This window comes from Narcine bancroftii, chromosome 10, assembly GCF_036971445.1.
Source record: "Narcine bancroftii isolate sNarBan1 chromosome 10, sNarBan1.hap1, whole genome shotgun sequence".
Taxonomy (NCBI): Eukaryota; Metazoa; Chordata; class Chondrichthyes; order Torpediniformes; family Narcinidae; genus Narcine; species Narcine bancroftii.
The window spans coordinates 32867525-32891288 of NC_091478.1; the positions used below are offsets into that span (position 1 = coordinate 32867525).

Consider the following 23764-nt stretch of genomic DNA (forward strand, 5'->3'; position numbering starts at 1 on the left):
GGTAATTGTGTTTCCAACATGTATCAGAGACTTCATGAACAGCTGTCTATAACTAACCATGAAATGAGTTTTTGCTCAGCATATTTTATGACCATTCTTCTTCTTTCTTTGGCTTGGCTTTGCGGACCAAGATTTATGGAGGGGTAATGTCCACGTCAGCTGCAGGCTCGTTTGTGGCTGACAAGTCCGATGCGGGACAGGCAGACACGGTTGCAGCGGTTGCAAGGGAAAATTGGTAGGTTGGGGTTGGGTGTTGGGTTTTTCCACCTTTGTCTTTTGTCAGTGAGGTGGGCTCTGCGGTCTACTTCAAAGGAGGTTGCTGCCCGCCGAACTGTGAGGCGCCAAGATGCACGGTTTGAGGCGAGATCAGCCCACTGGCGGTGGTCAATGTGGCGGGCACCAAGAGATTTCTTTAGGCAGTCCTTGTACCTCTTCTTTGGTGCTCCTCTGTCACGGTGGCCAGTGGAGAGTTCGCCATATAACACGATCTTGGGAAGGCGATGGTCTTCCATTATGGAGACGTGACCTACCCAGCGCAGTTGGATCTTCAGCAGCGTGGATTCGATGCTGTCGGCCTCTGCCATCTCGAGTACTTCGATGTTAGGGATGAAGTCGCTCTAATGAATGTTGAGGATGGAGCGGAGACAACGCTGGTGGAAGCGTTCTAGGAGCCGTAGGTGATGCCGGTAGAGGACCCATGATTCAGAGTCGAACAGGAGTGTGGGTATGACAACGGCTCTGTATACGCTAATCTTTGTGAGGTTTTTCAGTTGGTTGTTTTTCCATCTCTTTTGTGTAGTCTTCCAAAGGCACTATTTGCCTTGGCGAGTCTGTTGTCTATCTCGTGGTCGATCCTTGCATCCGATGAAATGGTGCAGCCGAGATAGGTAAACTGGTTGACCATTATTGTGTATGCATACTGTGTATAGGTGTCGTTTGTCAGTAGGTGACCTATGTGTGTTTGCAGTGTGTTGCGCAGAGGACTGGAAAATGCTGTTTCATTCAGTTGTACTTGTACAAGCGGAGGATAAATTAACTTGAATAAAAGTGGGCTTCAAGGGCAAAATATTCAGGTGCTTCTCATTCGTAGGATGATTTGGACATTGAGGAAGAGTTTGAAGAAAATAAATAATTAAATATACTTAGAAGATCAGTACACAATTGACATGTAAAATTAATTAAACGAATATTCATTAAAATAACTGTACATTAATTAAAATAAAATTGAATGTCCTTAAAGGTTACAGCAATAGTGGGTGTTATGTTTCAAAGTTCCTTGGATTTTGGAGCTTTGTTAAAGAATTAGAAACCTACAAATTCTTATATTCCCAGTTTGGAGAAAGAGAAAACTATGTACTGGTCAGCCCTTGTTTCACTTGGAAGCACTGTTCGGGACCCTGAATGGTGGTGAGAGAGGAGGTGTGGGCACATTGCATCATCTCCTGTGGTCATCGGGGTAGGTGCCAAGAGGGGGATTGGTGGTAAGGGAGGAGTGGACAAGGAAGTCACGGAGGGAGGCAGTTCGGTGTCATGGCATGCATGGATCGTGTTGAGGTGAGGGTGAAGGGGGATGAAGGTGAGGCCTCTATTGAGGACAGAGCGTTCTGTCTCTGAGAGTGACAGGCCAGAGGGGATGGTGTCAATGGGATGGAGGATATTGGAGGGGGCGTCAGTTGATAAATTTGTCATTCAAAAGTTTGCAACATAGTGCCACGCAAAAAAGGTTGCTTTGCATGGCAAAGGAGGTCATGTATTAGTTTGGACAGAGGATTGGCTAACTAGCAAGGAGTAGGTAAATATTTTAAGGCTGACAACCTGTAACCTGTGGAAATTGGTGCTTTTGTTGCAATTTTTTGGAAGATATATTAATGACTTAAAGCAATGGTTCTCAACCTTTTCCTTTCCACTCACATCCTACCTTAAGTAATCCCTATGCCATAGGTGCTCTGTGATTAGGAAGGGATTGCTTAAGGTGGGATGTGAGTGGGGAAAAAAGTTTGAGAACCACTGCTCTGGACCCAATTGTTCCTGAAATATTTTGCTTGAGAAAAATTGTCATTGGCCCATTTCCTTTGGAGTTCTGAAACCGTGCACATAACGAGTCAATGAGGTATGATTAAAACAGTAGCTCTCAACCTTTTCCTTTCCACTCACATCCCACCTTAACCAATCCCTTATTGATTACATTACCTGTTAAAAATGGGATTAGGATGAATTACTTTTCTCAAAAGACTGATGTGTTTGGAATTATTTTATCAGACAGTTGTGCAGCTGAATACTTAAAGCTTCAGGAATATTAATCACTCAGAACAAATATTCTGGGCATAGACTGGAAAAGTGGATTTGTGCTGAATTGTCTCAGTTTGATTGTATTGAATGACAATAGGCGTGAGTGGCCAAATGGCCTACTTATGAATGGTTTCCTGTGGTCTTGTGGCCTTACCAGATAAAGTCCAGACCTTCACATAATCTACCAATCCAATTCACTCACTACCGCACAAGTCCACAACAGATGCCATTTCTCTGGTCCTCCACTCAGCCCTGGAGCACTATGTCAAACCACTATTTATTGACTACAGCTCTGCCTTCAACATAGCAGTACTAAACAAATGCTGGGACCATGGCCACAGCACTATCCTCTGCAATTCGATCTATGCCTCTCTCTCCTGCAATCAATGAGGATTGGTGACAGGACCTCCTCCACAATTCTCCTCAACACCAGGGTCTCAAAAGGTAATGTACTCTACCCCCTACTGTATTCCCTATACAGCCATAACTGTTGCAATCTACCCCCTACTGTAATTCCTATACAGCCATAACTGTTGCAATCCCTGCTCTGATTTCATCTGTAAATTGGTAGAGATAGAAGGACCAGTGGCTAGGTGTCATGACAACAGCCTCTTCTTCAATGTCAGCAAGGAGCTGGTCAAAGGAGAGTGGGAGCTCACTCCCCAGGCTGCATCAATGGTGCTGAGGTGATGGTAGCTAGCTCTACATCTCCAGAAGTAAAACTCTCCAAAGACCTGTCCTGGACCACTAAAGTTAGTCAAGAAAGTGCACTGGTGCCTCTACTTCCTCAGTCACCCGCGGGAATTAGGCATGTCTCCTGTGTCTCCAAACAATGTCTACACATGCACCACTGAAAGCATCTTGTTAGGATGCATCACTGGGTGTGATGGAAACTGCTCTGCCCAAGACCACAGGAAACTGCAAATGATTTGTGAACGCAGCTCAGTCCATCACGCAAACATCCCTTCCCACCGTCGACTCCATCTCTACTTCCCGCTGCCTTGGAAAATCAGCCAATGTATTGAAAAGCTCATCCCACCATGGCCGCCCTCTCTTCACCCACCTCCCATCGGTGGGTGTGAGATGATGCATCATCGGATACAGGCCCAGTGTTTTACATGTCATTACCAGATTCCTGATGAACCTCACATCAGAAAATTGTGTTGTTTTTGCTTTGTACCAACTGATCTCCCTCTGTAACTCTGCACTGTACTGTCTTGATGCTGTTCTATGTAAGGGATGCATAGCTGGGTTGCTCACAAAAGAAGCGTTAGCACTGTGCACTACACTTTAATGTAAAGTTGAACTTTACTACATTGTTGTTAATAAAGCTTGGCTGCCATTCAGATGAATGAGACCTACTGAATCTGCCATCTATAGTAGACTTGAAGCTGAGGGGTTAGATGTAAAATGCATCCAGGCCCTCAGTCTCTGTCATTATGGAATGCTTGTGGACTTGACAGTGAACCTAGGGAGAAGGGTGAGAGGCTGAAAGAGTAATTTGATGTCATCCTCTTTTGTACTGATCTAATAACCTTCTTTAGTCAAAGCCCCTATTGCTTGACATTATACAGCATTTTCTTCAGCATCTTGGCCACTGTCAAACAGCAATTAATAATGATTCTGATCTGCCACAGGTCCTGCAGTATATTGTCCAGGTGATTTCTGAGCAGGCTTCATTTGACCTTTCTGAAACTCAACATTAACTACATAGTTTTGTAACTTGGTTATGACTTTATAATTGAATAGGTAATAACTAACAGCGACTAATAGTCCATAAGTGGTGCACTGGGACTGGTTGGCAAATATCAGTGGACCTGAAAGGAATTTTAGCTGCCTTGGTGGCAATAAGTTTGGGCTTTTTTTGCACGCGTTGTCAAATGTGCACCACCTGATCTTGGTGAGTGACAGGTGGTGCTGCATCTGCGTTCGTGGACGCTGCGGAGAATTGGTTCTTGCACGTTAGACCCAGCATAGGATCCGTGACTCTCACTTCATTTCGAGTTTTAACGTTGCCAACAGTTGAAGAAGGATCATTTTACTTCAGGTTATATAAGCATTTAAATTTTATATACATATATATTTAAAACGTTTCAGTCATTACAATTTTGTAAATCATTTCTTTCATTTTTTTTTAATGAGTATCAGGAGTGTCTAAAAATGTTAAAAATGTGCTCTTCCTTTTGAGAGCCCGAAAGGTTGAGGATGGAGTTTGTTTCTTGACAGCTTATCATTTGTCACTTTTCTGGAGGCTGGAGCCAGCAGAATTTGCCCAACATTTGAGAAAAAAGGTGTATTAGGAACTACAGATAATGATTTCAGACAACAGATGTGGGTCAGCTTGACAAACTGAGTGTCAACTAAAGGGTAAAATTTGTTCAGCTTTATTCCTTCAATCATAACCTGGGAAATGAACTCCCTACTGTACCACTATGTATTGTAGGCCTAATGATTCCTAACTAGGTTGAAAATCCCTAAACTAATTTGTGCAGACTTCCTGTAGGCAGGAGACAGACATTTCTCACTACTTTCCAAGAGAAAGATCACTTGATTGTAAAATTATAGAACAGTACCACATGGGAACAGGCCATTTGACCCATGATGTCTGCACCATACATAATGCTCAGTTAATCTAAATCGGAGGTTTTCAAACTGCCTCCCTACATTCACATTCCACCTTAAGCAATTCCTATGCCATATAACCATATAACCACTTACAGCACAGAACAGGCCAGTTCGGCCCTACTAGTCCATGCCGAGGCAAATCCCCACCCTCCTAGTCCCACTGACCAGCACCCGGTCCATACCCCTCTAGTCCCCTCCTATCCATGTAACGATCCAGTCTTTCCTTAAATGTAACCAATGATCCCGCCTCGACCACGTCTGCCGGAAGCTCATTCCACATCCCCACCACCCTCTGCGTAAAGAAATTTCCCCTCATGTTCCCCTTATAATTTTCCCCCTTCAATCTTAAACCATGTCCTCTAGTTTGAATCTCCCCTTTCTTAATTGAAAAAGCCTATCCACATTTACTCTGTCTGTCCTTTTTAAAATCTTAAACACCTCTGTCAAGTCCCCTCTCAATCTTCTACGCTCCAGAGAAAAAAGCCCCAGTCTGCACAACCTTTCCCTGTAACTCAGACCCTGAAATCCTGTCAACATTCTCGTGAATGCTCTGTGATTAATAAGGGATTGCTTAAAGTGTTATGAGCCCTCAGGACCCCAAAACTCAGCAGCAATAGATATTGACCAAGACAAATGGTTACTTAACCAAAAGATGCTTTTAGTTATCTTTAAATGCAAAAATGGGATCATACTCTAACTTATTACTATTAACTTAACCTAACTTAACTCCCTTCTAGTGCTAAGCGCACGTGTATGTAATGTATGTGCAAGTTCAGAAAAGTTCTTTGATTCACAGTCCAATCTCTCTTCTCACTCCTCCAAGTTCACTGGTATCAGGCAATTCTTGTACTGTGCACAGAATTTAACATTTATGAAGTTCACCAGGCTTTGGTGCTTGAAAGGTAAATGGTTACTGCTCAGGAAGGTTCTTGTCGGTTTGCAGGGAGAGATTTGTTGGTTGCTGGACACCCACAACTGATTCCTTTTAATCAGCCACTTCAGTGTCTTGCCGAAGAAACTTGCTCCATCGGGGTTTTCCAGATGATAACCTCTTTCTTTCAGGTCACCACAGAGTTCCATTTTGTTTCCCTTATTTCAAGTGAAACATTATACAGCCAGCCATCTCCTCTTTTATGGACCATGAGGGCTTTGACCAGACTGAACTAAGAACTCATAACCCATCTTCAAAATGTTTTTTTCCACAAGCTTGCCAGCTTGTTATGTTCTAGTCCCAGCTGCTGAACTGTAGAACTGAATTCGCTCTCTCTTTCTCAGAGAAAAGCCCATTTGACTCCTGCTTGCAAAAACACATGACCTTCCAAGAACAGCAAACTGCATTCAGACAGACTGCAGCACTGGACCAAATCTTCAAGTCCATTTATCCGTTAATTTCCAAAACAATAATCCTTTATTCCACAGCATGTCAAATTAACACCTACTTGTGAAGTCCCTATAGGCATCCTTAAAAGTTTTTGCAAAGTCACTTGGAGCCTGGATTGCCTGGCTTGAGCAGAGCTCTGGCATTTTAAATGAGATCTGTTTTGAAGTGTTTATATGTGACATACACTAAAAGACCTGCCACAATTTATCTCCTTTAAAACATATGTTATGTTTTATATTATATCTAGATAATCCATCACAAAAGTGGTATGTGAGTGGAAAGAAAAAGTTTGAGAACCACTGTTTTAATCGTACCTAATTGACTTGTTATTTGCATGGTTTCATAACTCCAAAGGAAATGGGCCAAGGACAATTTTTCTCAAGCAAAATATTTCAGTAACAATTGGGTCTAGAGCAGTGGTTCTCAACCTTCCCTTCCCACTCACTTACCAGCTTAAACAATCCTTTACTAATCACAGAGCACCGATGGCACAGGGATTACTTAAAGTGGAATGTGAGTTTAGGGGGGCAGTCTGAAAACCACTGATCTAAATTTTTTCTGCCAGCACATGACTCATTCCCCCCCCCCACCCCCCACAATCCCCTATCCCTGCAAAGTATCTTTAATGCTGCTACCATATCAGCTTCCACCAGTAAACTGCCATCATTCCAGGCATCTACCACTCTGTATTTTAAAAAACTTATCCTGCACGTTTCCTTTCATCCTTCCTCCTCTCTCCTTAAATGCATGTCCTCTAGTATTTGTCATCTTTAACCTGCGATAAAGACTCTGACTTTGTATCCTATCTCTGCCTCTCATGACTTTATAAACCTCTATCAGGTTTATTCTCCACCTCCTACACAACAGAGAAAGTTTGTCCAGCCTTTCCCTCTCTCTAATTCTGGCAGCACCCTTGCAAATCTCTTCTGTATCCTTTATAAAGTCTTCATTCACATCTGTAATGGAGCGACCAGAATTGCACGATGCCCTGCCCAGTGACGACCAGCATACCAAACACCACTTTAAAGAATAATTTTTTAAAAAATTTAGACATACCATCATAGCAGGCCATTTCAGCCCACAAGTCCATGCCGCCAAATTTACACCTAATTGACATGCAACCCCTGGTAAGTTTCAAATGATGGGTGGAAACCAGTACACCCTGGGAAAACTCATGCAGACGCCTTACAGACAGCACAGGATTCAAACCCCTGCCCCGATCGCTGGCACTGTAAAGGCATTGCGCTAACCGCTAAGCCAACCGTGCCACCAATCCTGTCATTAACTGCCCACATTCCACTTACATTTGACTGTACGAGCACAACTCTAGAGATTAGAGAAGTTCTGAACTGTGTGGAGGCCCAAATCAGACACAGGTATGGGCTGAGATATGGCAGATAGAGTTTAATAACACCCAATATCCAGAATGGTTAGATGTCTTATGACAGGTTAGGCTTGTAATTGCAAATTTAGAAGAATGAGAGGCCACTTTATTAAACCTCATCAAATCCTGAGGGGCTTTGGGTACATGGTAGTGGGGAGATCATTCCTTCTGGTAGGGGGGGGATACAAGACTTAGAGGGCCACTCTTTTTTGGAAAAAAAAGTGAACGGTCATTTCAGACATTTTTTTTCTTTCAGTGCCTTCTGTATTTGGAGTGATCTTTATCAAACAGTGGCAGAATGATGACTTTTTAAGGCAGAGCTAGATGAGTATCTCATATGGAATGAATGTTTCCTGTGGGTGGAATAGAATATAAAATTGAGATTTTAATCATATCATTCATAATATTAAATGGAGAAGGCCGATGACAAGCTGAATCATGCTCCTCACTTGCCTTTTGGCATAGACTAGATGGGCCAAATGGCCTGATTTCTGTGCTGTAGCATTCTATGGTAATATTATAGCATAGAAACTGGCCCCTTTGGCTCTTCTAGTCATGCCAGACCATTTTCTTTTGCCTTGTCCCACTAAGTTGCACCCAGTCCATAGATAGAATCATAGAATTCTTCTGATATATGGAGTCCCAGCAACTTGAAGGTACTAATCCTTTCCACCTTCACCGCATCAATGTGAACAGGTGTGCTGTCCCTTGGCTTCCACTTCCTCCAGGCCCCCAGAACCGACTCCCCAATGACCTTGGCCCCTGGCTCCGACTGATCCTCTTCCGACTCTGTCTCCTCCATCACCTGTCTCCTCTGCTGCAGTCAGGCCCAGCTTAGGCCGGCAGTAATGCAGAGTGCATGCCCTCTCCATCCCAAGTACTGTACTACAAGATGGCTTCCGCTTCACCTCCTTACCTTGCCCCAAATCAGCCCTATCCCCCACCCTATTTCCTTTGGAGATGTCTCTGCCTCGGGTGTTGCATTTTCCTATTGCATGGTCTGTGGTGCCAAAGGTGTAGTAACAGTTCATTTGTGCTCACTGCCACCTGATGTTTCCATGCTGTAATGTTCTATGTTTGCCACAGCAATGGTTGTTGAGCTGCTGCACAACAGCCTGTAATGACATGTTACAATTTCTAAGGCACTGCACAGGAGGACAAGTTATGAATGCAACATGAGTGATTGGGAGATGACAGCTCTCAGACACCTCCGCTTACTTGCCCTTGGACAGGACCCCACCAAGAAACATTGAGCCACCGTCTCATGCTCCATCACTGACCTAATCATTTGCAGTTATCTCCCTCCACCGCCTTTAATGCCATTGTTTACTAACCCTGCACTGCCCAGTTCTATCTCCCCCACAAACCTAATTGTCCAAGTAGACCCATTGCATGCATCTGCCCCACTGAACTGGTGTCGTCTTACTTTGAAACCATTTTGTCTTGCCGGCCCAATCCCTCCCTACTTATATCAGTGATACCTCGAGTGTTCGCTTTCTCTTCAACAACTTCCTGTAACCTGGACTCAAGTGCCTCATTTTCACCATGGACATCCAATCTCTGCACACCTCCATCCCCCATTCCGGTTGCAATTCTTTCTCAACAACAGACCCAACCAGTCCCCCTCCACCACCACCCTCCTCCGCCGCCTTGCAGAACTTGTTCTCACCCTTAAAAACATCTCCTTTGGCTAATCTAATTTTCTTAAGATAAACATATAGCCATAGGTACCTGCATGGGCCCCAGCTGTGCCTGCCTTTTTGTTGGATATGTGGAGCAATCCATGCTACAGGCCTACACAGGCAAGGCTCCTCAACTAGTCCTCCACTACATTGATGACTACATTGATGCTGCTTTATGCACCTTTGGTGAGCTCGTCAACCTTACCCTCTGCTACTGCTTTACTGCTAAATTCTATCTGGACCTCATATTCACTTGCCCATCTCTGGTAACACTCTCCCTTTTATCGATCTCTCTGTCTCCATCTTGAAAGACAAACACTCCACAGACATTTTCTACAAATCCACCAACTTCCACAGTTACCTCAACTACATCTCTTCACTCTCTGTTCCCTGTTTTGATTCTATTTCTTTCTCTCAATTGCTTTGTCCCTGTTGCATCTGCTCCCAGGATGTGATCTTCCATTCCAAAACATCTGAGATGTCCTTTTTCTTCAAAAAATGTGGTTTCCCCTCTACTGCCATTAATTATCCCTTCCCCACATTGCTTCTATTTCCCGCACACGTGGCCTGGCCCGCTTCACCCTTTGATGCATCAAGGTCAGGGTACCCCTTAACCACATCTATCACGCCACCAGCCTCTGCATCCAGCATATTATTCTCCACAATTTCTCCATCTACTACATGATCCAACAACAGGTTGCATCTCCTCTCCTCTCACAGGGAACACACTCTCTGGGCTCCCTTGCCCACTCGACCCCTTCCACTAATTGTCCCCTTGATTCCTACCCTGGGAAATACTACACGCACCAACAGCTCCTCCCTCACCTCCATTTATGGCCCCAAGCAGTCCTCCCAAATGAATCTGTAGGTGTCACCTACTGTATCTGATGTTCCCATTATGGCCTCCTCTACATCAGAGAATCTAGAAGCAGAGTGGGAAATTGTTGGCCACCTTCACTCGGTCTGCTGCATAAACAGGGACCTCCCAGTACCCAGCCATTTTAATTCCACACACCATTGCCACACCAACGAGCGTACCCATGCAATGTCAAAGCAAGGCTACTACATATTGGAGGAACAACACTTAATATTCTGCCTGGGCACTCTCCAACCAGGTGGCATTAACTTCGACATCCAGTTTCCATTAACCCCCTCCCCTGAGCCTCTCTCTTTCCCGGTCCCTTTGCTTCCTTTCCTTCAACTGCCCACCCCATTCCCTCTCTTCTGCCTCCCACCTATATCCATCTATGACCTCTTACCTTGTTCTCTTCCCACTGCCCCCTCCTCCCACCTTTTTATTTCGGCGCCTGCCTAAATATTTTGCTCACATCCTGATGGAAGGCTCAGGTCCAAAGTATTGGTTACCCTTTCATTCCTATAAATGCTGCGTGATCCGCTTCGTTTCTCCAGCACTTTTGTGTATTGATCAATGCAGGACAGGCTACTTTGGCACAAATTGAAGTGCGTCATGAATTACTTTGATTTTAATGCATTTAATATATTTCAATCTCTGAACCGTTGGCCTTCTCTTTGCTCAAAAAATAACCAACATTGAAGTCTATTTCAGGAAATTGATGGCCTTCGTTTCTAATGTAGATTTCTTTTACCAGTATCGAGTGAGTAGAAATATGAAATGAATCATCTTTTTGTCAATAGCACGAATATGTGTGATTTCAATTAATTTGCGGTTGCTTTTTTGATCTTGGAAAATCTAGCAAACACATGTCTTGAGCATCAGTGCTGCCTGCTGGTTTGTATGCAGTGGTCTGGCACCCAAATATGAACATTTGGCTAAAATAGCCACATTAATGATTTTAGTAGTGATGCTAAATTGATAGAATAGAATGGCCTGGATTTTGGTGGCATTTAATATCAGATAAAACCAATGCCCAGGGAAATAATGCATGATGATCGAAATAAGTTGATGCAGAAAACTGAAAAAAATTCAGGCCAGTATTTTTGTGATCTAATTTAACCACTGATGTATCTTGAAAATATCAATGTTTTCAATTCTCAGATAGATGAACATTGTTTTAAGCATTTCACGCCTAATCCTGCTGTTTTCCTCGAACCAGTATGTTTGTGTTGCATGACTGATTGGACATTAAATAATACATGAATGAGACAAATGTTTTCCTCGTCTAACGTGAGAAAGTGGTTTTGTATCTTGGGGAAAGTGATCTTTGGTCCACAAATGCACAAAGCTTTGTCACTTGCTCTAAGTCACCATCAAGAAGCATTTTTCAGATTTGGCATTAACCTAACTGTCAAACACTGAACCACGGTGTCCACCTTAATGATGCTGAAGTTGGAAGAGTAGATTGCTTCTTGGGAAGAAATGTCTCCATAGACAAACATGTTGACACAGCAGTCAAGAAAGTGGTTCAATGCCTCTACTTCATTACAAGTTTGGCATGCCACCCTTGTCCCTCACCCACGTCTTCGAGTGCACCCACAAAAGCGTGCTTGCTGGATCCATCACTGCATGCTTTAGGAGCTGCTCTGTGGAAGAAGGTAGTGAATGCAGATCAGGACATCATGCAAACTTCCTCCCCTCCATGGACTCCACCTTCATTTCCTGTTGTCAAGGTGAGGCAGCCAACATGCTGAAAGACTGACTCTTACCCCTCTCCCTCCCATCAGGCAGAAGGCTTAAGAGTGCAAAAGGAACACCAGCAGGTTTAAGGGCAGTTTCTTTCCCACAGCCATCTGGCTCTTGAGTGAACTACATTACAGCGCTCTTCATGCTGCCCCTGCTAGGTGATAATTGATCATTTTCACTACAATCCTATACTCTGTAATTGTGCTCTTTACCTCGTTGTATGAATGTTTAAGGTATCCTAGTAGTCTGTTCGCAGAATAACCATTTTTCATTGTACTTAGTATTTTGTAACAATTAAATAGCACTAAGTGGATGCTTGGCTCTAGTTTGTTGTTTTCTAAGGGCACTGAAGTTTTGATCTTGGAAAAATAGTGAAAAATGCCCCACACTCACCCTGAAAACTTTTCAGACCTATATTAGATAAATGATCAGCCTTTAGGACAGCTATGATGACAACCTGATACAATTTAGCATAGCATGCACGGGCACGAAAGACTGTTCATTTGCACATGAAAATTTCAGATGTGGTCCTAAAGCTGCCGAAGGCTTCTTATATTTGTATTAGTATATTTGATTTGAACAATCCCTTGAAGGCGAGTGAACTGCTGGAAACTCAGCACATCAGAGAGCATGGGCAAAAATAGTCAGTCAACTTCAGGTCAGGACCCTTGATCAAGACTACGATCAAAACAAACGTTGAAGTCACCTATAGAAAGAGGGAAAGAAGCCTCAGTTCAGCAGGAGCCTTGGGGATTATTGGGTTTAGAACAGAAGGAACATAGAGAGAAGATACGTACAGGAGTTGGTAAAGGAGATGGAAAATGGAACCACACCTCTTGAGGGTTAGTACCATCATGTTTAAGGCTGTCCAAGAGGAATATGATCCCAAGTTTGACTTCATTCTGCCAATGGTTGAAGCCAAGAACAGATACTTCTAGGCAGCAATGGCTCAGGGAGTTGAAATGGTTGGCTACAGAAAGCTGTAGTTTAGATCCACACTGTGTAGGTATTTTTTTCTCATCTAAAAATATGGGCAATTTGTTGAACAAAATGAGAGGCATTTTGGACAGATAACTATTGAAATTTCCATTTAACCCCTTCTTAAATTTCCAGGCTGCGCTTTACACTTGCACTCTAGCTCTTCATCTGACTGGGTGGTGGGAATTTGTCTGAAATACCGCAAAAGCCACATTTTGAAAATTCTTGGGATTGAGTCTTCAGACTTTGACGCCACTGTACGAATGTCCCCATTGTGTTTATAAGGAACCGATGAAACCAGCCTCAACAGATTTAACCAGGGCCCATCATGTGAAGGAATAAGATGGCATCAAGCCAGTAACCTTCGTCTGAAAGGTCTTTTTTTTTTCTTTTTTTATAATTTTTTATTTTTCACACTATAAACCACATTGATCAAGATACATACATTTTCCTTTTCAAATATATACAGTGTTGTTTTCTCCCCCCCTCCCTCCTCCCCTCCCACCCTCCCTACCTCCCCTCCCATTCATTTAAAGTTCAGAATCTAAGATACATTAAACCCGTCAAACAATGTTGTCACTCAATAAAAATAATCAAGAAATTCCACTGAGTCAATTCTTTTCATTCCCTTCTCCTTCTGTCATTTTAGGTGGTAGATGTCCCCAGTAGGCTTTCTCTATTATGTTTCATGTATGGCTCCCATATTTGTTCAAATATTGTAATATTATTTCTTAAATTATATGTTATTTTTTCTAATGGAATACATTTATTCATTTCTATATGCCATTGTTGTATTCTCAAGTTATCTTCTAATTTCCAGGCTGACATAATACATTTTTTTGCTACAGCTAGGGCTATCCTAACAAATCTTTTTTGTGCACCATCCAAATCAAGTCCAAATTCTTTGTTTTTTATGTTACTTAGGAGGAAGATCTCTGGGTTTTTTGGTATATTGCTTTTTGTGATTTTATTTAATATCTGGTTTAGATCTTCCCCAAATTTTTTCACTTTCTCACATGTCCAGATTGCAAGAATTGTTGTTCCCATTTCCTTTTTACAGCAAAAACATCTGTCAGATACTGTTGGGTCCCATACACCACACTGTTTTTGGAAAGTGTATACTCTTTAGTTTGAAGGTGGAATATATTTTCGGATCTGCAGCGGTACTGCGAACTTTTGTTGCAACTACATAACCTGATGTTCCATTCACTGGCATTGTATTGACTGCATAAGACATGTGGTAAAGCAGGTTACTTCCCATGTTCCTGTAAATGAATGAAGAGATTCACAAAATATTATGTAACTATCCCATTTACCCACTGTTGTAGTTGTAAAAGCTGAATTGTGGATACTATTTCCTTTTTTTAAAAGCATCCCCAGTCCCAACCCCCTCTCTGCTCCCAGTTAACACCACTGCATTCTTCACTCCTCCAACTCACCCCCACTTAAAACTTGGAATCGCAGTTTAGGATATCCGACCAAGCAGAGGATCATTTGCAACCTTTTGTTTTGACAAGTTACAATCATTCTTCAGAACTCCTACTTCACTGGGATTTTTTTACAAGTTTTTCACAAGGTGTGTCTTTGACCTTGCCTTTCAGGATAAAGTTTTTTTTGTTAACATTCAGTAACATCACAAAGGGGAAAAATAATCAGGTATCTTTATTCCTCTTCTCCCCCCCACCCCCCACCTACCACCCCCAACACCCTTCTGCCAGTAGATTTTATTTCATTGAATGAAGCAAAAAAAAATTCCAAGCTCTGAATTAATTAACCTATTTCATAAACAGGCAATGAATGACCATTGATTTAATTACAGAACTGTCTCCACTGTTTTAATATTGCAGTATATATTTGTACTGTTAATTAATTTCCAGGACTTGCACCTTCCTAAACTGCTCCTGTCACACCCTGTAGCTGGATGCAGCAATAAAGAAGGGCCAGTGATGTATTTCTAAGTCAGGATGGTCTGCAGTTGGTGGTGTTTCTACGTATCTGCTGGCCTTGGTAGAACTCATGCATTTATGAGCTGCCATCCCAAAGGCGAATTGTCTTGGCGTTGAAGGGTCAGAAACGGCGGTTGCTGTTAGACTTTAGAATGCTTCTGAGTTCAGAGAGAAAATTTTGATGGTGTTTTGTGGCTTGCAGAGATGTAGCTGCTGCATCCCTCCCAGAGGAGGAAGAAATAAACAATGAATCGGAATGGGAAGAGTATGGGGCTGGGAAAATTTACTGGCGTGATGTTAAACATGGAAAATGAGGCAGAGGATGTGAAATTGCATTGCAAAGGGGGAGTGTGAATGAGGGAGATAAGCTGATAGATGAATGGACTTTGGCACAGTGAAGGACACACACTGTTTAATCATTCCCAGTTTTTAACATTTCCTGTAAATAATATTAAATCTAAAGCCCAGGATGTCAGAAAATATTAAAAATGCAACATTAACACCTTGTTCAAATTGGTATTTTGATGTGAATGCACATTTTTAAACCTGAGAAAAATACTTGGTCGTAATTTCAGATAATTCAAGGAGCTGGATGAGTCAGGAATAATTCATTTTTATAGAAGGAAATAGAAAATGATGTGGTGCTTTATTGTTTTCGTCCCTTTTCTTTGGGATTAGGCTGACCTGGGTGGAACTGATCATAAATTCACCGTTTGCTGGAGAAGTATTGCAGTTTTGATTGCTTAGAGAACCGAGGAAAGATTAACGCAAGAACTTTAGACAGTTTGTGTACAGCATGACAGAAAAGTTAAAAGGAGGACAATATCAAGATGAAATCCAGCAGAGAAACTTATTATGAAATAACCCATCTGCAAATTAGCTGCTAACTGTGACGCACAACCTGAAGTACAATGTGATGTATTGTAGAGGTTGCAGTACCAAATGCTGGCTTCAGAGGTTGGAGCTGGTGTTGCAATGTGTGATAGTCTCCTTTTGGATCCACGCAATCTGAGCCCTTATCTGTAAGTGTTGGTAACCTGATCTAACGTAGAAGATCTGAATGCCTTCATAGCTTGCATAAAAGCATGGTAAATATGTGTTTTTCTCACAGTATGATGCACTGATCTAGGCAGCTGCAGCCTGAGAGCTAGCATAGTGTGTTGTCATTCTGTGAGCTTGAAGTACCTGTCTCTAGTTTTATGGTGATTTGCCATGTATGCAAGATGGATAATTCCTTCAGAAGTGAGTTGTTGCGTTTTTCATTGAAAAGCCGTCTTTCATTTTTGCAATCTGTGGGGGCTATATTTGAAAGAAAAAGTAGGTTTTGGTCGAGAAAGGTAATTATGGTTCATGAACTGCAAATTGTCATTTGAGTTTTCTTTCTATTAAGCAGAAGTATTTGTGTGTCTAAGCTACAGTACGGGTTCTATCAAATGTTTGACTCCTTTTCTAAAAGTGTCACTTTTATTTTTCTTGCACAGTTTCACGTGTAGTCTGCAGAAATTTTATCATGCATTTGGAAATTCATTAGGTCTTTTCTGTGTGATGAATGGTAAATAACACCATTCATCTTGGATTCTGCTCATTTTCTCATGTATGTACTTTATTATCATGAAAAGCGGACAAAAGGGTTTGTTGATTTCATAATTAATTTTTAATTCTATCGTGAGTGTTACGGTGTCGCTACCAATAAAGCAGCTGCTGATTGAAGATGTATTCTTGGGATCTGAGTAACACATTTATATTACTCATTCTTGGTTGCCCTGAGGATATTAACCACCTGATATTCGATTAAAATCAAATGTCACCAGTTAGGGGTGTCTGCTCCTTCTCCTGAAGGACATGATACAGTAGATTTTTTTTAACACTGCCATTAATTTGTTGAATTTGACTTTGCAGCTTGTCAGAATGAGATTCAAATCCATGACCTCCAGCTGTAGAACACTCAGCTACTTTCCCAGCAAATGTGGTTGAAATGTGCTGCATAGTTCCACCAGTTCCGGTTCTGAGAAGAAGCACCATAACAGGGTAATTGCATTTTAAATTTAGACATACAGCACAGGCCGTTCTGGCCCACGAGTCTTTGCTGCCCAATTACACCCAATCAACTTCCAGCCCCCATACGTTTTGAAGGGTAGGAGGAAATCTGAGCGCCCAGAAAAAACCCACGGAGACAAGGGGAGAATGTACAAACTCCTTAGGAACAGCATCGGATGTGAACCCGGGTCACTGGTTCTGTAATGCTGCACTAACCACGCCGCCCATTCTTTCTGGTAAAAAGTGATTTGTCAATTTATTTTGACTGTTCCTCTCAATAAATGGTTCAGGTATTTTATGCAATACTGACAATTAGGGCTTTTATTTTTAACTATAGAAAAGGTGAAGGTCCCCTATAACCTCAGCGTAATTATTTCTGTGGTAAATCACTAATGCTTAATGGATCAAAATTGACCTTGAGGACACAGTGATTGCAAACAGATGCCAACATTTAAAGAATAAACTGTACAGCAAAAGTAAAGAGTAGCTGCATTAGGAAATTCCTGACTAATATGGTTCACTTTGAGAAATGATGTAGCCCTAAAATGAAGCCTACTCAGTAAATTTGGTACAAGATGACATATGGGTATGCCACTAGAGCTTGTCTTGAAACTGTGAAATTGAAATGCCACAGATTATATTGCTTATATTGTGTTTGGAAATATTAAGAAGTGGGGCCAAGAAAGAAATACATTGCAGAAATGTGTCAATGAGGGCCAAATGGTCCATGGAGGTGTTTATGTCCCACAGTTTATACACTTTATTTCCATCATGTCATCCATTTATAATCTCTTTGCTGTAATACACCCTGCATATTCCACTCCTCTTCATACATTTAGTGGATGAATATAAGATAGATTTTAACTAACGTAATTGATATCTTTCAATGCTGCACAGGTTAGGCTGGGCATAGATTGTCAACTTGTTTTGGTGTCCCAAAACCAAGTGTTTTGGAAAAGGGCGGCATGGTTAGTGTGATGCTGTACGGCACCAGCGACCTGTGTTCGAATCCACCACTATCTGTACATTCTCTCTGTGACCTACGAGGGTTTTCTTCAGGTGCCCTGGTTTTCTCCAACCCTCCAAACGTATGGGGTTGTAGGTTAATTGGGCAGCACGGGTTTCAATGGCTGGAATCAGCTTCTACTGTTGCAAATAAAATTACATTTTAAACTTCTCACCTGGTGCATAATCCTGTGTCACCTGGTGCGTCTACATAGGAAGAGATCCGTGCTTTGGAAATGAACTTCCACTCTTTTTCCGATGCACTAAATGTGCTGTGCGGTGTGCAGCAACAATATAGAGTTGGATACCCCATTAAACTTTCATGACATTAGCCAGAATTACATTGGAAGGAATTTTATGGTGGTTTACACCCAGAATAATGTGGCAAACATGACCTCAGTTCAAGACTGGACCTCATCCAATTTTGCACCACTTCAAACACTTTGTTATTCACTTGAGAAAGTAGTTGGCCCTTAAAGGCACCCTACAAGCTGGCAACACAGTCTGTGGCCATCAGGGAGACCACAAAAGTTGCAGGAGACGAGGACTAAGCCATGGGAATTTGTGAAAGATGTCTGAGCATTTTCATTAGTGAAACACAAGCCAGGAGGATGGCCCCATGTGCCAGAGGAAGCTAGAGACCACAATGGAATGATACTGAGGAGATGGATACAGCTGTCTCTTCCAGATATGAGAATCTGTTACGCACAACAAATTTCACATTTTCATATGGCAGGATGAGGTATCCACACTAAACAAAATTGGAGTTACTCAATTTAATAAGGGAGTCAGGGATTCCCTCACCGTATATTATGATCATTGCCAAGAAGTATGTGAAGCATTAATTTTTGTCATCTGGCCTCTCACAGCTGATGACTGGTATTCATGTTGGCTTTAAAGATTGGAGGGTGGAAACGGTCACTTTGGGGAAAAATGTCCCCTCAATCAGTACCCCACTTTTCTTTGCTGGGAGATAAGTTGTTGCCGTTCTTTGGGGACTTTCCCCCAGGTAGTCTTCCTTGAAATCCATCTTCATCCTACTGCTCCAGCCTGCACCCCATATTCCTCTGCTCTGGTGCAAATATAGCCAACCTTTGACAATAAGACTTTGAGCTTGTGGAACAAAAATTAGGGTCAAGTAGCAGAATGTCACTCTGTCACAGCGCCGTTGCTGGTACTTGTATTTCTCGTTTCATAGAGCTGGGCAGTTGTGGCAGAATTGTAAATTGGCATGAAGAGGTGGGGAGCCAGATGATTGCCCATATCTCCCCGCCCCCCTTCTGGATGGTGCTAGCTCTGAAAAAAAATAGCATTGACATCTGGTGTATCTGACATTTTCAATTAGGGCTCTTTGAACAATGTTCCATTGTTCCTCTTTGAACAATGTTCCATTGTTCCTCTTTGAACAATGGAGGAAAAATGGCCGTTATTTTGGGGATGCCTCTTGGACCCCTGAATGGCAGTCTAGTATGTAGTTGCACAGTCAGTCTCCCAATGTCATCAGGGTAGCTGCAAATGGACAAGTCTGCAAAAAAAGTTGCACTGCGTGCTTCCAGCTGTTCTGAGACAGTTAAACAAGGATTGAATGTGCAGCCCAAATCTGCAATTTATGCTGACAGAGGAAGAAACATGGTAGTGACTGGTGGTCATTATGCGTGCATTCAATATGGGGGGAAAAAATCAGGCAAATTAGGATGAATTGTGGAAAGAAGTACAATGAATTGTATAAAGAAGTGCTTGCTTCATTTTCAAAATACACACGATTACTCAAAACTGATCACCAACACAAGCTTACTCAGTGAGATTGAGATAATGTGTAATTTTCCCATAAAAAAAAATTGGGTTTCATGCTTATGAAACCAATTTCCAGTCAATAGACGATGCAGTTATGGCCAAATAATTAGATAGAAGCAGAATATCATACATTACCACCACAATGTGCTGACATAAATTAGAGAATAGTGATTTTGCATGGTAGACATCAATCCTATTTTAAGACTGAATTTGAAAACTACATTGTACAGGAGTTTATTTCACTACAACGCAGGGGAAAATGCTTTTTGCCCAGAGTGAAATGAGAGTGGAAGTTGCCCAGAGAGAAAAAATAAGAAACTATGGATGAAGTTGGACCACCATCTTCTGGCTGTGACAAAATAGTGGAGCCAGATCAGAATTTTGTTGAGATGTCTTCTGCCTATTTTGTACACTGAAGGTCCTCCCACATAGAGGTCGTTCTTCACATTCAAACCACCAGTTATTCTGACATAAATCAACCCAGACTTTCATAGCCCAAGTCTCTACACCATCACTCCAATCCTGACGAGCCCATGCCTCAATGTTAACACCAGTCCAATTCCAACTCCAGTCCAACCCAACTGATTACCTACCCCAGCCAGAATCGCCCCTCTCATCCTGACCCCTCGGATCATCTAACCAAACCTATACTTCAGTCTGCACTTTAGTCTTCTAAACCCTACCCTTCCGATCACTGAAGAGCTTGCTACAAGTTCTACCCTAGAGTCCAACCTTTTGATCTCTAAACATCTTCCCCAAACACCTCTTCCCAACCCTAACCAATTATTTTTCACATGCTCCCCTAACTCCCACCCTGTCTGACCATCTGATTGCTGACCTCTATTGTTCTGACCCAACCCAACCCTATTTTTCTGAATAAGAAAGCCCTCCAACCCTGGTCTTGATCAGTCCTCCCTCCCTCATGACCCCATGCCTCATTGCTGAACAATTCCCATAATCTACCTTGGTTGCCATTCCACCACTCTCACCTCCCTGCTTTTGCCTACCTGACTTGACGGCCATGTGCCCACACTCCAGATTGGACCTTTCACTCTCTGCTTTTGGGAGGCAGTCCCAACCAGTGCACCTACTTTCATAAATGCCTGGTAAGTTTACATGGTGGCCCTCAGATCCACATGGCTATTGCCTTATTGTGCATTTGTAACACAGCAGTACAATTGTTAGAATCATTTCAGATCAAGATTCAATTGAATTTGATGCCAATTCTTTTAAAATATTGCTGTGTTTACTATAGCCATCATTTCTGGTTCCCAGGTCTTTTCTGCTTGCAAACACAAGAGGCTAGACTTTTAATGGATGTAAATGTTATCTCTTGGTGTGACTTTGGCACTCTATTCAGAGATGGAAACAAATGATCAGGCAGCCAGAGAAGAAGATTCAAGAGACTACTTGAGGCTTCTTTGAAGGAGTGCAACATCTCAACTGACTCCTTTGGGCTTCTCTCTCATGGCATCTCAAAGTGGAGATGGAGTTTATTGGGGTAGTGGTCAAAATCCCAAGGCCACACAGTTATGCTACCTGTATGTAAGCAAAAGGAGCACACAATCTCACTAACTATCCACCCCTCAACCCCGTCAGCCACCTCCTTCCCTATTTGTATCTGGTTCTATTCTTACATTGGTCTTGTTGACTACCACACAGCCTACCAAAAGGCATGGAAGCAAGTCAACCTTGTTCCTGACACTGCTTAAGAAGACAGAACCTTGTATTGTGTATTGCAGTGAAGAAGAGATCCTATCATTAGGGGATATTTCATAGATCAGCTCAGAAATGTTTATGCTGTGTGGATTAATTCTGCTTATCTAATGGGTTATTCATTAATGTTCAGATTTTGGGATTTTTCTGCTGGCATGAGATCTTGAATGGAATCTAGCATGCAGAAGATGTGTGCATCAGATTTCCTGCCAGCTGATGGATAAAGTTTTGCTTGCACAGCTTGATTGGCTATTTGGGAGAAATGGTAAATATTCAGTCACCAAGTGAGTTCCAAGGATATTACATTGCAAACACCATAGCCATTTTGTTGACACAAAGATGATATTAGTTAGACAAGATGGGTACAGGGCTATTAAAGGTACTCTGCAAAAACAATAGCTTGTTTTAAGTTCAACCTGGTAACCTATCCTTGCTATCGCTGGTACTCTGAGCAATTGATGATTTGCCCATCCCATCCCCTGCTCCTGACCAAACTGGTGCTCTGCCTCTGCCATGCACCCTAAGCAAGCTGGTGACTTGCCCGTACCATCCCTTGCACCCAGAGGAACACAGAAATCTACAGGACTTGTTGAACGTGATTGGATTGTTGATCTGCTGCTGGGCTTCTGACTGTTTCAAAAACGTGAGGAATTAGATCACACAGAAAAAGCTAAATATGTTAGTTTACAAAAGCTAAAAGGTTTATTTTTCATCTACGTTTTTTACTCACAATTACATTTGAACCTGATGTAGTCAGAATCTGCCAAAATAATTTTTTTTTCATGTAGAACCAAAATAATTGCTATTTTGTATAACTTAATGTTTGGAATTTGTATACTGGTGCTTACCATTGTAGCAGAGATTCAGACATAATATCTGAAACACTGGATTTTTATTGACAAAGTTTGTGCCTAGTGATGTAGGAAAAGTAGAAAGCTTGAGATATTGAGCGTCAAGTGCCACTGTAATGTTGTAGCGACTGATTGCTTCCAACATGAATTCTTATTTCTTACTACACAGCACACACAGCCGTGTTTCCAAATATGCTCCTCTTCCCCCTCTTCCACAACATGTAAATGGATAGGAGCTGAATGCAATACTACAACACAGAGGTGAATGCCAGCAAAACAACAATCACACTTCTTGATTCTCAAATTTTGTTCGCAAAATATACTTTCAGAAGCTTCAAGATGCTTATTTTGTAGGTTTTATTACATTTCTTGGATATGTTTGAAATCTGTCATAATTTAGAGTCATTTTATTAAGCCACTGTCACTACACGGTTTTACTGAAAGCACAGAAGAGTAGGTTTCTTCAATTTTAACTTCACAAGTTAATTATATTTAATTCATTCCTGTTGGACTTAATTTCATGTGAGATTTTAAAGACAATTTGTATTTAAGATGTGTTGTTCCATGCAGTAATTATTTGAGCATGACAATGAGGTGCTTAAATAATTATGCCTATACCCCTTTAGTGAGCCAAGTATACAGCAAATTATATAAAAAATGAAGTGGTGCAATCAAATTCTGACCTATCCTTCATACATGTACAAATCCTTGCTTTTCAAGATCATCCTTTGGCCAAATCTTTTAATGATTAAATATGGGACATGTTACTCAATTATATCCTTGTTCATGTTTTATATTTAACTAGAGTAAACCAAATTAATTTGTGTCAACCTTCAAAAAATCATGTCACTTAAGTGAGACAAGACCGCTTCAGGAGGATCTATCATTTGCTCTCAGTATAATTCAAGTTAAACGTCTGGCTTACACAAATTTTAAAAAAGCCTGTGGAGATAAAAGTCAATAAACGCAATCAATAAAAAGGTTCAACGCATTAAATTAGACCTTTCAGGCGTTATGGTGGGTATCACCTGGTTCTTGGAGATTAATTATCCTAATTCTTCTCAACCACATTTGAACAGCAACCAAATTATTTTTTTTTTTTGCTGCCTTTTGTCTTTGCTCAGTGCATCACGCAGCAAATAGTTTAATTGAGAAACTGGTAAGTCCTACAGATTGAGTGACAAAATTTTGTATAGAAAATACAGCAAACGTTTTACCAGAAAGGAAGATGCAGTTGAATCCAACAGCTACGTACACTATTGATAAGGTTTTGTGTCTCTGCTCTTTGACCGATGTTATCTAACTAAGAATTGGTAATATACAGGTAGCTGAGTTATAGCTAGGGCCATGTGAGAGTCAGGCCACTTTTATTTATCGTTCAGACCATGCTCGCATGGTAAAGATGAGATAGCATTTCTCCAGGATCACAGAGCATATTTATATAAATATGTTATAATAGAAGTAAAACATATTG

General features: G+C 41.6%; 1 protein-coding gene across 7 annotated transcripts in view; it reads left to right on the plus strand.

The window, feature by feature from the left end:
* Window positions 1–23764, plus strand: part of plce1 (phospholipase C, epsilon 1) — a 288097-nt gene that overhangs the window by 129233 nt on the left and 135100 nt on the right. Inside the window, exon 1 of one of the 7 annotated variants that reach the window (XM_069900570.1) lies at window positions 16833–16915. The exons of the other annotated variants lie outside the window; for them this stretch is intronic. The gene's annotated coding sequence lies outside the window, so the exon portion shown is untranslated. Of the gene's footprint in view, window positions 1–16832; window positions 16916–23764 lie in introns of those variants that run through there. 7 annotated transcript variants of the gene reach the window in all.